The 15462-nt window shown below is 41.5% G+C and overlaps 1 non-coding gene across 1 annotated transcript; it reads right to left on the reverse strand.

The window, feature by feature from the left end:
• Positions 1-7312: 7312 nt before the first annotated feature.
• On the reverse strand, positions 7313-7414 carry LOC141410535 (U6 spliceosomal RNA). The gene has a single exon (XR_012435387.1). It is a non-coding gene; the product is annotated as a U6 spliceosomal RNA (small nuclear RNA).
• Between the last annotated feature and the right edge of the window lie 8048 nt (positions 7415-15462).

Raw genomic sequence — 15462 nt, forward strand, 5'->3', positions numbered from 1 at the left:
AAGTAAACTCCCTCCCTGACACTCAGAGGTTACACATGTGCTGGTTCGTTGTTTCTCAGCCCTTGCTTCTATTCTGTCTGTGCCTTGACCCATCACTTTTCCTCTCCCCTGTGACTTTTGCCTCCACGATTATGCTCTTCCTTCCTTCCCCAAAGACCATTTCCTTAAGCTTCCAAAATCCACAGAGATGTCTTCTTAAATTTTACATGACCCCTCTGAACTATCCTATTTGGTTACTCTCTTTTGTAGTCACACTTCTTAAGTGAATTATTGTGCTCCCAACTAAGCCTAGTAACTACTTCTCTGAACCCAAAAGAATAACAAAAAGCATTCATTATCATAACACAACCTCTGAAATCTTGGAGCAAGACTCTAGTCAGGAAAACAGAAAATGTAACATCAGGAATTCGTTTCACAGCTGCTGAAAGAGCAGCCCAGTGGATGGCGAAGCATCCTAGTAGCAGCTTGAAGCCTTTGCCGACCCCAGGCTGGATGACAAAAGAAGGAAGTGGAGTTTCTCAAGTCCTAGAGCTTGTGTCAGCTGCAAAACTTGGACCACAGAGGTCCTGCCTGCTGGGTGGAATCAGAGAGTAGGGCTGCTTCCCAAATTTGTAATTTTGTGAATGTATGCATAATAAAAGTTACAATGAATACCCCTGTTGCAACAAAATCCAATAATGTGTAAAACCAGAGTAGGAATCTGAAGATCTGATAGAGAAGGTTCGACATCATTCCGACTAAAACGTAACCTCTTAAAGCAACAGCTTTCCACCGTTTTATCCTTTCACATCAAGTTGCTAATTGACACAAAAACCTTTTTTTTTCCTCCTTTGGCAGAATTGGGACTGATACAACACCTTGTAAAGGTTCACTGTTGGATGATCACACAGAACAGCAGAAGTAAGTTCCTGACTGGGATCCTCCTCCACCTTTATCCTCCTTTTTTGCTCCAGGACCATTTAGAATCCAATTTAGGTCCTAGAAAAACCAATTTGATCATTCACCTAAATTGTTTTGGATAACAAACACTCCCTGATAAATTACTAACACAACCAAAAGGCATCCTCTGAGTGACTCACTTACTTACGTTTGAAGATATGTATGGGGAAGACTAGAAGTGTATGTAATCCTAAACAAAAAGCAATTCCCAATTTTTCTTCCTTTGAGGTGCTGGGGATGGAACCGAGGTCCTCACACATGTTAAACAAGCATTCCACCACTATGTACTGAATGTATTTTTGACCCTGGGATTATTTTATTTATTTATTTATTTTTTTGGTGGTACTGGGGTTTGAACTCAGAGTGCCTGCCTAGCAAGTAGGAGGCCCTACCACTTGAACCACTCCACCATCCCTTTTCTCTGTTGGGTATTTTTGAGATAGGGTCTCATGGACTATTTCCCCAGCTGGCCTCAAACTATGATCCTTCTGATATCTGCCTCCTGAGTAGCTAAGATTACAGGCGTGAGCCACCGAACTTTTTTATGCAGTAACATCCTTTTATGTCAACATTATACTCAGGAAAACTCCAAGTGTTAGCAAAAAGGGGAATTATTTTCATAAAGATTAATGTAAAAAGTTAGCTGCATTTCCAGACAGCTACTACCATCCAATATTACTTACAAAAAATTGTCCCTAACCTTTTTGAGTGTAGCCCCATTGACAAAGGAGGAGGACAACTGAAGCTTCAAAGAGCTGCCTTGGGCAACCCTGGATCAACATCCAGGAGACAACTCCATCAAGAGTGAGGACATGAGAACATGCACTTGACTAAAGGCCTGCAGATCCTCCCTGTTTCTTCAGCTAATGAAGCAGTATTGATTCTCTGCACTATAAATCTTGGCCTCAAGAATCTCACAAAGCCAGATGTGCTTCACACCTGTAGTCCCAGCTACTCAGGAGGCTGAGGCAGAAGGATCACATGTACCCAAGAGTTCAAGATCAGCCTGGGCAACACAGTGAGACCTCATTAAAAAAAAAAAAAATCTCACAACATGTAACTACAAACGTCAACCATTTAGACTAAAATGTATTCTCAGAAAATATACCACTGCAAAAGTGAACACTGTAGAAAAGGTCAATATAAAATATTTGTAATATTTTTAATAGTAAATGTGGTTTTGCCCAATGTGGTGGTGCATACCTGTAATCCCAGCTACTCAGGAGGCAAAGGCAGGAAGATCTCAAGTTCAAGACCAGCCTGGGTCAAGTTATCAAGATCCTATCTCAAAGTGGTTGAGCATTTACCTAGCAAGTGCAAAGCCCTGGGTACCAATCTCCAGTACCATAAATAAATAAAAATAAATGAGGCTTCTATAATTTCTACCCAGTGGCAAAAGAGAGAGGCAGATATAGCGCTAATGTATGCTACTAAAGAACAAGAAGATTAAAATGTGTGTGAAATGTGAGGATAGTCGGAACTGACTATGAACCATCAGATGACAGGGCCACACTTGGAGTCAGTCACTCAATGCACTGAGCTGCAACTGTGCTGGGCTCTCCAGGTACAAAGGGAGCGGGCACGTGCAGTCCTGTCATCAAGAACTCTGAGTCTGCTACAGTAAACTGGCTTGCAAATAATCACAATCATGTCATAGAGGAGCATCCAGGACAGAGACCACACACAGGGAAGGGACCAGCTTCATCTGAGCAGGGAGTCAGGGTAAGCAGTCTGGCCACCCTGGTATTTCCCTCTCATTCACTTGTTTGTTTTATACTTACGCAATCTCTAACTCTTGATATTGTCTGCCTCTACCCATGGGATAAAGCTCCCCAACAGCTAGGAACTTCCACCTACGCCTTGCTCACCTTATATCCCCAACTCGTAGCACAGGGGATTACAGGCGTGAACCACTGGCACCAGGCTTGTTGTTACAATGTTTTAGCCATGCTGATAAGTGTGTGATGATATCTCATCATGGTTTAAATTTCCATTTCTCAACAGCTAATGACATCCAATACCTCTTCATGTGCTTATTTGCTATGCACTCTCCAATGAGACAACTGCACACTTTTTGCCCAGTTCAACTGGATTGGTGTGTGTGGGGGGGGTGTTACTTTGGCTTGAAGTCAGGGCTTTGCACTTGCTAGGCAGGTACTCTATTGCTTGAGCCACTCCAGCCCTTGTTTCATTTCTGAGACAAAGTATTACTATGTAATCCAATCCTCCTGTCACCACCTCCAAAGTACTGGGATTACAGGTGTCACTAGTACACCCAGTTTACATACTGATAGAATCTTTTTTTTTTTTTTCGTTATGTTTTGGTAGTACTGGGGTTTGGACTCAGGGCTTTGCACTTGTGAGGCAGGTGCTCTACCGCTTGAGCCATGCCTCCAGCCCAAGTACATGTTTTTATATAAGGTGTGTGTGTGCTATAGTTTAGATTTGCTTTGTTTCCCAAGGGTCTGTGTATTAGAACCTGATCGCTAGGGTGGTCATTTGGAGCTGATGGAAGCTTTCAGAGGTGAGCTTAGTGGGAAGGACTTGATTCTTTAGGGGACCTGTCCTTGGAAAGGATTAAGGCAGTTCTCATATGACTCCTTGATAGTTCTGGAGAGAAAGTTGATGTACAATCCTGGCCCCACTCAGTTCTCTGGCTGCTGCGTTTTTTTTTTTTTTTTTTTTTTGCAGTACTGGGGCTTGAACTCAGGACCTTCACCAGCCATTCCACCAGCCCTATTTTTGTGAAGACTTTTTCGAGATAGGGCCTCGTGAACTATTTGCCTAGGCTGGCTTTGAACTTCAATCCTCCTGATCTCTGCCTCCTGAGTAGGTAGGATTACAGGTGTGAGCCACCAGTGCCCAGCTCAGTTCTCTGACTTCTTGTGTCAAGATGTGATCTCTTGCTTTCACAAACATCTCCTCCATTACCATCTACCATGATGTGACATAGCCAAGAGTGCCTTCACTGAAGCTAAGCCAATGCAAGTGCTGTGCCCTTGAGTCTCCAAAACTGAGTTAACTCTGTAAGTTAGCCCGTTCCAGAATTTTTTGTTACAGTGACAGAAAGCTGACTAATACAGTGTAGGACATAGATCAAGAGTCTTCTGCTTGTTTTGTTTTTGCCTATGGATGTCCAATTGTTCTAGCACCATTTGTTTAAAATACTCTTATTTCATTCACTAGGTTACTTTTGCCCTCTGTCAAAACTCAAATGGGAGCTGGGTGCCAGTGGCTCATGCCTGTAATCCTAGCTACTCAGGAAGCAGAAGTCAAGAGGATTACGGTTTGAAGCCAGCACAGGCAAATAGTTCAGAAGAACCTATCTTGAAAAATACCCAACCCCAAAGAAGGGCTGGCAGAGTGGCTCAAGTGGTAGAGCACCTGCATACCAAGCACAAGACCCTGAGTACCAAGCACAAGACCCTGAGTTCAAAGCCAGTACTGCCAAAGGAAAAAAAGTCAAACCTTGATTGGGCATATTTGAGTGGATCTTTTGGGGGGGTCATGTTATGTTGATCTACAGAACTATCTCCACTCACATCGCACAGTCCTGCTTAGAGAAGCAAGGAAAGTGTCTCCTCCCATACATCTCTCATTTTAATCTTTCTGTTCTAGGTCCTTCACTTTCAGTACACATTTTAGAATAATCTTGTCTATAACTACAAAAACTTGCTAGGATTTTTCTAGGAACTATGTCAAGAGCTGTTTATGAATTTGGTGAAAATTTACATCTTTGCTACCACTGAGCACACTATGTTTTTAAAAAATTCTCATCTCCATAGCTTTCATCATAGAAGTTCTAAATGTGTTTTGATTTATACCTAATTATCTCATTTTTCACGATTATAATGGCATGTTATTTTATCTCAGTGTCCACGTATTCATGGCCATTCTCTACATACACAATTTATTTTGTATGTCGTGTCCTGTGACTTGCTGAACTACTTTTCTTGTTCCTCAGTGTCTTACTAAAGATTCCTTGAGATTTTCTACATGAACTATGTGCCAGTAAAACCAGGATCATTTTATTTCTTCCTTTCCAACCTGTATGCCTTCATTCGTTTGCTTCCTTAATGCACTAGTGGAAGTCCCAACGTCGTATTCCCAACTTCAGAGGAAAGTATTCCGCCTTTCACCATTAAGGACAGGCTAGCTGTAGGAGCGCCACAGATACTTCTTACCAAGTTGAAGAGGGCTCCCCTCTGCTCCTCTTTTTCTGAGAATTTATAGCACGAGTGGACGTTTCAATTGCACTTACTTATATAATTATGTGGTATTCCATCTTGAGCCTGTTGGCACATCAGAATCCATTAACTGGTTTTAAAATATACAATCACAGGGCGCTGGTGGCTCACGCCTGTAATCCTTGCTACTCGGGAAGCAGAGAAAGGATCATAGTTCAAAGCCAAGCTGGGCAAAATAGTTCCTGAGACCCTATTTCAAAAAAACCCATCACAAAAAAAAAAAGCTGGTTGAGTGGCTGAAGGTGTAGGCCCTGAGTTCAAAATCCAGTACCACAAAAAAATATATATATATAGATATATATATACATATATATCTATATATATGTAGAGAGAGATATACAGACATATACACAATTGACCTTGTATCCCTGGAATAAACTGCACTTGGTTGTGGTAAATAATTATTTTTATATATTGTTGTGTTTCATTTTCCAGTAATTTGCTAAGGAATTTGTGTGTGTGTGTGTGTGTGTGTGTGTGTGTTTACTGGGAACTGAACCCACATCTTTTCTGTGTGTGTGTGATGGTTAGGGTGGTCCTGGAATTTGAACTCAGAACCTTGTGCTTGCTAGACAAGCGCTCTACCCAGCCCTTTTTTGCTTTAGTTATTTTTCAGGAAGGAGCTTACGTTATTGCCCATTCCCCCGTAGCTGGGATTACATTACAGATATGAGCCACCATGCCTGGCTTATTGATTGAGATTGTAGCTCCCAAACTTTATGCTCCAGCTGGCCTCGAATCGAGATCCTCCTGATCTCTGCCTCCTGTGTAGCTGGGATTATCCGTGTGAGCCACTGTACCAGCCGAACCCATGTCATGACTGCCCCTTGCACATGCTAAGCAAGCATTCAACCACTGAGGCATGCCTTCACTCAGCTAAGGATTTTTGTGTCTATATTCACAAAAGAATTATTGGGCTGTAGTTTTTCTTTTTTGAACTGTCTTTGGATTTGTTATTGAAGAAAAATTTGCTTGGGCTGGAGAAGTGACTCAAGCAGTAGAGTACCTGCCTAGCAAGCATGAAGCCCTGAGTTCAAACCCTAGTGCCGTCAAAAACAAACAAACAAAAAAAACCTTGCTTCATAAATACTCTTTCCTAGAAGAAATCATATCGTATTGGATTGGCATTAATTATTTGTTAACCATTTGGTAGAATTCACCAGTGAAACCATTTCAATCTGGAGATTTCTTTTTTGGAAGTTTTAATATAAACAAAATATAATAAAACTTGCCTGCTAACTGAGGCCAATAGGAGAAGGGGACCAGGAACTAGAGAAAAGGTTAGATCAAAAAGAATTAACCTAGAAGGTAACACACATGCACAGGAAATCAATGCGAGTCAACTCCCTGTATAGCTATCCTTATCTCAACCAGCAAAAACCCTTGGTCCTCCCTATTATTGCTTATACTCTCTCTTCAACAAAATTAGAGATAAGGGCAAAACAGTTTCTGCCGGGTGGGGCAAGGGAGGAGAAATGACCCAAACATTGTATGCACATATGAATAAAAAAAAAAAAACTTGGGAGGGGGTGGGGGCAGGGGGGAGAAATAAACCAAGCCTTGTATGCACATATGAATAATAAAAGAAAAATGAAAAAAAAAAAAAAAAAAAAAAACTTGTCTGCTAGACAGGCATACTGGTTCACATGTTATCCCAGCCACTCTGGAGGACCAAGGTTTGAGGCCAGCCTGGGCAAACAGCAAGCCCCCATCTCAACCAATAAACTGGGCATAATGGTACATGTCTGTAATCCCAGCTATTCAGAAGGTATAGGTAGTAGGATCATGGTCTGACACTAAACCAGGGCAACAATACAAGACACTATTTGAAAAATAACTAAAAAGCCAAAAAAAAAAAAAATCTAGGGGTGTGGCTCAAGTGGTAGAATGCCTGTGCCTGTCTAGGTAACACAAGGCTCTGAGTTCAAATTCCATTGCAGCCTAAAAAAAGTTACAGGGCTATTCAATTTATTTCATATGAGGTAAGTGAGTTGTGGTAACTTGTGTTTGTTTCCTGTTTTTCTTTTTGTGGTACTGGGGTTTGAACTGAGTGTGAGGGCCTACACCTTGAAGTAACTTCTGGTTTTTAAGGAAGTAGCCTATTCTGAGTTGTTAATTTTTTTTTTTTTAATGTGGAACACTTCACAAATTTGCGTGTCACCTTGCGCAGGGCGCATGCTAATCTCTGTATCGTCCAGTTTTAGTGTGTGTGCTGCCGAAGCAAGCACTGCAGAATGCGATAACTCCTCCATCATTTTGGGCTGGCAGACTATGTAGTTATAGCCTCTGTTTCACTTCAGACATTGCTAATTTCTGTCCTCGCTACCTTTACCAGTCTTCCTAGAAATTTGTCAGTTTATTATCTTTAATTTTAAAGAACTTAGTCTTTGTTTTATTGATTTCCCCATTTTAGGTTTGTTTTGTTTTGTTTTGTTTTTCTGGTACTGGGGATTGAATTCAAGGCTTTGCCTTCAACCCCCCCCCCCAGGTTCATTCACTGATTTCTGTACTTACATTTATTTCATTCTGCTTGCTGTGGGTTTATGTTTTTTCTTTATTTTTTAGTGGCACTGGAGTTTGAACTCAGGGTTTCATGCTTGCAAAGCAGGCATTCTATGGTTTGAGCCACTCCTCCAGTCCACTTTGGATTTATTTTGCTCTTCTTTTTCTAGGCACTTTTTTTTTCCTTTGGGCTAGAGGGGGGCTCTCCCTATGTTGCTCATGCTGGTCTTGAACACCTGGGCTCAAGCGATCCTCCTGCCTTAGCCTCCCAATTAGCTGAGATCACAGGCACACAACACCACACCCAGTTTTTTTCTAGGTTCTTGATATAAGGCCCTAAATTAATGTTTTCTTTTTTCTAGTGTGTACATTTAGTGCTAAAAACCTTACACTGCTTTCATAGTGTCCTACGGGTTTTAGTACGTTATGCTTCATTTTCATTCAGTTCACTGTTAGTTCTTACTTTCCATTACAACTTCATCTTTGACACAGTGGTTATTTGGAAATGTGTTATTTAGTTTCCAAGTGTTTGAAATTAATACATTAATACATTTTCTTTCTGGCAGCCCTGGGGTTTTCTTTCTGTTGCTGACATATACTGTGATTCCACTGTGATTGGAGAGTACACTGGAAGATGTTGATTCTTTTAAGATGTGCCTTGGTGCCCAGGGCATGGTCTTCCTTGGTATATGTTCATGGCACTTGAAAGAGTACATTGCTGGTGTTAGATGGAGTGTTCTATAAATGTCAATTCTATCCTGTTGTTGAGTTCTGTACCCTTATGATTTTCTGTCTAATTGTTGTGTGCATTGTTGAGAGATAAGTGAACTTGTCTATTTCTATTTTCAGAGTTTTTGCTTCATATGTTTTGCAGTACAATGTTTCGTGGATATATAGTTAGGATTGGTATGTCTTCTTGGAGGACTGACTTTTTAATATCTCCCTCTGATAATTTTCTTCGCTCCAAAGTCTATTTCATCCAATATTAGTGTACTCACTCCTACTTTTCTCTGAAAATGTTTCCATGGCCTATCTTTTTCCATCTTTTTCCTTGAAGCCTTCCTATACCCATAGCATTTGAGTTTCTTACAGACAGCCTATAATTAGGTTATTTTCTCAATCCACTCTGCCAATCTATGTCTTTTAATTGGTATATTTAGACCATTAAAACTTAATGTAATGACGGGCACTGATGGCTCACACCCATAATTCTTGCTACTCAGGAGGCAGAGATCAGGAGGTTCACGGTTTGAAGCCAGCCCGGGGAAATAGTCTACGAGACCCTATCTTGAAAAAAAAAAAAAAAATCACAAAAAAGGGCTGATGGAGTGGCTCAAGATGTAGGCTCTGAGTTCAAGCCCCAGAACTGCCAAAAAAAAAAAAAAAAAACCAAAAACTTAATGTAATTATTGATATGTTAGGACATAAACCTTTTATTTTATGTACATATGTAAGCAGTACTGGGGGCTGGATTCAGAAACTCACACTTGCAAGGCAGGCACTCTACCACTCTGCCAGCCCTTTTTGTGTTGGATATTTTTAAGGTAGGGTCTCTTTTATGCCTGGGCAGAGCTGGGATGACAGGCACATGCCACTGCATCCAGTCACTGGCTGAAATGGGGTCTCTTGAGACTGGGCTGGCCTTGAATCTTACTCATCTCTACCTCCAGGTAGCAAGGATTATAGGCTTGGGCCATGGTGCCTGACATTTTTTTGTTATATATTTTTTCTCTTTGTTGCTCATTTCCCTGTATTTGCTTTCCTGTCTCCCTATGGATTACTTCAATACTTTTTAGAATTCAGTCTTGAATTACCTAGTGTTTTTGATTGCATCTCTTAGTATGGATTTTTAAGTGTTTGCTCTTATATACATAACTTACAATAGTCTAATGGTGTCATTCTATCAGTTTGAGTGAAATATAGAAACTTTACTTCTCTTTCTGTCCCTTTACCATTGCAATTGATTGTTTTCAATATTTTCTCCACATACATTTACAACCATATTAGATAGGGTTGTAATTTTTACATCATCTGTCAAACATAATTTAGAAAACTCATGAAGAGGGTTGAACATGTAGCTCCATGGTAGAAAGCTTGCCTAGCATGTGTGAGGCTCTGGATTCAATCTACAGCATAAAAAAACAAACAAGCAAGCAAACAAAAACCAACTCATTAATCCATATTTTTGCTTCCTGTGTTCTTTTTTCTCATGCTGCTAGGCAGGCTACCACTTAAGCCACTCTACCAGCCCTAGTCTGGCCTTCTTTGTCCTCTCTTTCTGGAACTCTTGATGATACAAATTTTAGATCTTTTATAGTAGTCCCATAGATTGCCAAATCTCTGTTTTGTTGTATTTCTAATCTGTTTCTCTCAGATTTGGCAATTTATTTTTCCCTCCTTACCTCCTTTTTTCCTTCCTTTCTTCCTTCCTTCCTTCCCCCCCTTTTCTTTCTTCCCTTTCTTTTCGCTCCCCGGGGATAAATCCAGGACCTATGCACATGCTAGGCAAGTAGTACCCTACTATGGGCTACATCTGACTGGGTAATTTCCATTGTTCTGTCTTCTAGTTCAGTGATGTTTTTTCTTCTGTCATTTCTATTCTGCTGTTGAGCCCTTCCACTAAGATTTTTAAATTAGTTATTACATTTTTCAGTTCTAAATTTTCCATTTGATTCTTCTTTGCATCTTTTATTTCTTTTACTGGTGTTTGCTTCTTTTTCTTTTGTTTCACACTTGTTTAATTTCTCATTGAAACTTTTTTTTGGTTACTGGTGATTTGAACTCAGGATCTCAAGCTTGATTGGCAAGCACTCTATTTTAGCCACACCCAGTTTGGGTTTTGTTTTGTTTTGTTTTTGTGGTACTAGGGCTTGAATTCAGGGCCTACGCCTTGACCCACTCCATCAGCCCCTTTTTTGTGATGGTTTTTTTTTTTTTTTTTTTTGAGATAGGGTCTTGCGATCTAATTGCCCTGCTGGCTTCAAACCACGATCCTTCTATCCTCCTGATCACCTCATCTCTGCCTTGTGAATAGCTAGGATTATAGATATGACCTACCAGCGCCCGGCTTTTTTTTTTTTTTTTTTTTTTTTTTTTTTTGAGACAGGATCTGGCTGTGCAGCCAGCCTGGAACTCTCCATCTTAATACCTCAGCCTCCTGAGTACTGGGATTACAGGTGTGGACCACAATGCCAGGCTCATTGAAACATTTTTTTAATGGCCACTTTAAAATCTTTGTCAGATAATTCTAACATCTCTTGTCATCTCAGTGCTGGCATCTATTGGTATTCTTTTTGGATTGACTTTGAGATCTCACAGTTGTGAAATTAAGGGAATTTCAACTGAAACTGAACATATTCCTAGGCATGGTGCTAAACTTGAACTCGTTCAAGGCCTGGGCTATGTAGAGCGACCATGGCTCAAAAAAAAAAGGAAGAGAATGTGAGGGTGATCTGGCTGCGACATCTGTCAGTCCATTGATCTCCAGAGTTGATTGGCTGATGTGGCTGGCTAGGTGGGTGTCCCCTTCCTCTCTCATAGCTCCATGTGTTTCCCTCCTGAAGCTGTGTGCTGGGGTGAAGAGGATGACCATCTCTGATAGTGGAGGACCCTTCTTCAGTCAAGGGTATACAAGTAGCTGCACTCCCCTGCTAGAACCTCCAAACAAGCACTCAAAGAAAGGAAAGGAATGGGAAGGAAAGGAAAAAGGACGAAGGAAGGAGAAGAAAGAAATTGAGTATCTTTATATTGCTATGAGACTCTGGATCTTACTTAAGTCTCTGTTTTAATTGGCTTTCTTTTACACTGCTCTGGCAGTGGAGGTTCTCCCTCATTACTGTCAGGCAGAGGTATAAGTACAGGTTCTCCCACTTAGTCCCATTAACACCTGAAGGTAGAGATGTTCCTCCCTACGGCTATGTAAGGTGGGAGTTCCAGCTTCCCACACAGTCTCTACTGATACCACCAGTGGCAGGGGTCTCACTGTCACTCAGAGACGGGAAAAGTCCTGACTGTCCCCTAGGCTTCCTTCAATACCACCCCAGCAGGGAGAGGAGTGGGGATTTGTACTGTGGGGCAGGGTTGGAGATCCAGGCTCATTTGTGGTCCCCACTTTCCCCCCAGGGGTAAGACAGCTCATTATCAGCTAAGAGGGGGTGAAAATTCAGCTTCTGGCTCCCTAATTAGCCTACTATACCACAATGGCAGTTGTGTGCAGGACACCTGCTCACAGACTTGCTGGCTGTTTAGATGTATACAGGAGACTTCCCACTCAGCCTTGGCTGGAGTGAGAGGGTGTGGCCAATTTTGTTTCCCTCCCTATTGTTTAGATGGAGTAGAACAGCCATTGTCTAAGTTTTCTCTTGCAAGGTAGCCCTTTTCTGGTCTTTTGGCTAGAGTGAGCAGGCTTTTGTTGGTTTTTCCCCCTTTTGTCTGCAATCATTGGCATTTCCAGTTGCCATCTTCTTCAGCTCCAAATCTGGGATAGTGGGGAAAAGAAACCCAGGGAACATGGTGCCATGTCAGTTCTCATGTCCCAAGGTCCCTGGCAGCACAGCCTCCTTCTCTTCATCATTAAATCTTCTTTTTTGTATTATTACTTTTACTTTTTTTGGCAATGCTTGGAGATCACAACCAGGGCCTCATGGATGCTAGGCAAACACTCTACCTACTGATCCATGCTCCCAGGAGGCAGAGATTAGGAGGATCATGGTTAAAGGACAGCCTGAGCAAATAGTTACTAAGACCCTATCTCAAAACAGCTGGTGCAGTAGCTTAAGTGGTAGAGTACTTGCCTAACAAGCATGAGGCCCTGAGTTCAAACCTCAACCATCAAAAAAAAAAGACCTTATGAATATTGGTCACATATACATACATTTTTTTTTTCAGTACTGGAACTCAGGGCCTATATCTTGAGCCAATCCACCAGCCCTTTTTTGAAGGGTTTTTCTGAGAAGGGATGTTGAGAACTATTTACCTAGGCCGGCTTTGAACCACAGTCCTCCTGATCTCTGCCTCCTGAGTAGCTAGGATCACACCATGAGCCACCAGCGCCCACAGCAGATATACACAAGTAAAAACCTGTCAACCACCCTAGCCCGCCTGCAAAGACTGCCCAGATTTTTCTCTCCTTTGCCCTTACAACCTATAAATTGTCCTTTGAACAAAGAGTGGGGCTTCTGTGCCATCTAGCTGGACTGTTCGTTCTTTCTTTCAGAGGGTCTTTACTTTTCAATAGAACTCAACTACTGCTTTGCAATCTCTGTCTCTACCAATTTCTTGTTCGAGACACAAGGACCTGAGATCTTCTCAACCAGGGTCTTCTCAGACCACCACCGGTAACAGCACAATCACCATTTGAGACCAGACCAGACAAAAACAAACCAGGTGTCACAGTGCACTCTTGTAATGCCAGCTACAAGGGAGGCAGAGGTAGGTGGATCATGATCCAAGACCATCCAAGACAAAGTACAAGACCCTATCTGAAAAATAACTAAAGCAAAAAAAAAGAAAAGTAAAAAGGTGTGACTGAAGTGGTAGAGCACCTGCCTAGCAAGTGCAAGTCCCTGAGTTCAAACTCCAGTACTGCACAAAAAAATTAAAAATAGCCTTAGAAAAATCTGTATTGCAGAAGGTTGCAGGAACCAGGCACAATACCTGCAATCCTAGCTACTCAGGAGGCAGAGATCAGGAGGATGGCGGTTCGAAGCCAGCCCGGGCAAATAGTACTGCAAGTTCCTATCTCAAAAAACCTTTCACAAAAATAGGGCTGGTAGTTCACAGTGAAGGCCCTGAGTTCAAGCCCCAGTACCGCAAAAAAAAAAAAAAAAAAAAAAATAGAAAGAAAAAGAAACCACATGAAGACAACTCAGAAGAGAGCTGGGACCAAAACCCATGTGGAAAAAGAGGAAGGGGAGGCATGTGACAGGGATAACAGACAGCAGGACTGGACCTCTCCAGCATAGCTCCCAATAGAAGACTGAAAGGACAGAGAAAAGAAAATGGAGATGTCAGCAAAGTCACTGCTCTTGAGCCCAATCCTAAAACCTCCATTGTGGTACAGGATGGCCAAAGGCCAATGTCAGGGTCTGTATGGTGGATTTGCAGTCAGAGGGAATGAAATTTACAGTGTTTACAGTGTTATAATCCAACAGGGAAAGGTGATAAAGATATGACCCAGAGTGTTTAGAGGGCCTGTAAAAATCTGGGGATGACCTAGAAGCCGGAATAAAGATCAGTGGGTTTTTTCCTCACATGCAATTTTCAGACTCAGACCATAGATAGAAACTGGCTGAGAGGGGTTTGCTGTTTGAGGAAGATCCTTTTGGTTTGAACATGCACGGTGGCTCTAAAAGACCTTTGGATAACTCACCATTCACTCACTGACTCACCCAGCACAACTTCCATTAATACAAAGTCCTTTTTCATCTTTTATAGCTTTTTGCTTGTGTTTTGGGGTGCTGAGGATCTAACTCAGGGGTCTGTCCATGTGGGCAAGTGCTCTACAAGTGGGCTACATCCCCATTTTATCCCATATTTTAAGATAACTTTTTTGTTTAGATACACAAACACCACTGTTACCAGTGTTAACATTATCCAGCACAGTACCATACCGGGCAGGTTTGTGGCCTAGCAGCAGTAGGCCATACCACATAGCCTAGGTATGCAGTAGGCTGTACCATCTAGGTTTGTGTAAGAACATTTTATCTATTTATTTATTTTGGTGATACTGGGTTTGAACTCAAGGCCTCATGCTTGCTAGGCAGGTGCTCTACCACTTCAATGAACCACTATGTCAACCATGTTTTGTGTTGGGTATTTTCGAGATAGAATCTCTCAAACTATTTACCCAGGCTGGCTTTGAACCTCAGTCCTCCTAATCTCTGCTTCCCAAGTAGCTAGGATTACAAGCATGAGCCACCAAGCGCCTGACTTATTTTTATTTTGGTGGGACTGGGGTTTGCACTTAGGGCTTCACACTTGTAAAACAGCAGGCACTCTTAACACTTGAGCCACACCTTCAGTCCATTTCTGCTCTGGTTATTTTGGAGAACTATTTGCCCAGGCTGGCCTCTAACTGAGATCCTCCCAATCTCAGCCTGCGAAGTAGCTAGGATTACAGTCGCAAGCCAATAGCAGCAGGCCAGTACATTTTATAATGTCTGCACAACATTGAAATTGCCTAATGTATCCATGTTAATCAAGGTATGACTATATATGTACATAGAATGGGATGTAGATCACCCAGGGCTTTGGAGGCCATTGTTAAGGACTCGGTTTAAATGTCACTCTTCATAGAGGCCTTACCTAATCATCTAACTTAATGTTGTTTCCTCCTCCCCACAATCTTATGATCTTGTTTTTTTCATAGCACTTCTTGCTACCTGAGACTTCCTGATGTATGTACTTGTAGACTTGTATATTATTTCTCTATTAGAAGTTTGACTTCTCTACCACTGTGGCTTTCCTGTTTAAAATAGGACCTGGTGCGTACTCAATACATTGGTTGAATGATGAACAAACATGTCCCCAATACCTTTCTTAATTTACTTTGGGTTACTAGTCTCCCTTAGGGATCTGTTGGCACACAATAAATTAATGAGAAGTTTTAACATGAAATCACTAGAATCTAGTGATCACTAGAGCTAAAAAAAAAAAAAAAGTTTTGTAAGGTTCTTATAATCCTTTAAATTCTCACGCAATTTTTCTCTTTCCAAGTTAGGGTAAAGCTACGGTGTGTTAATGGGTTTGTTGGTCCAATTTATGACTAAGGTAA

Source organism: Castor canadensis, chromosome 8, assembly GCF_047511655.1.
Source record: "Castor canadensis chromosome 8, mCasCan1.hap1v2, whole genome shotgun sequence".
Taxonomy (NCBI): Eukaryota; Metazoa; Chordata; class Mammalia; order Rodentia; family Castoridae; genus Castor; species Castor canadensis.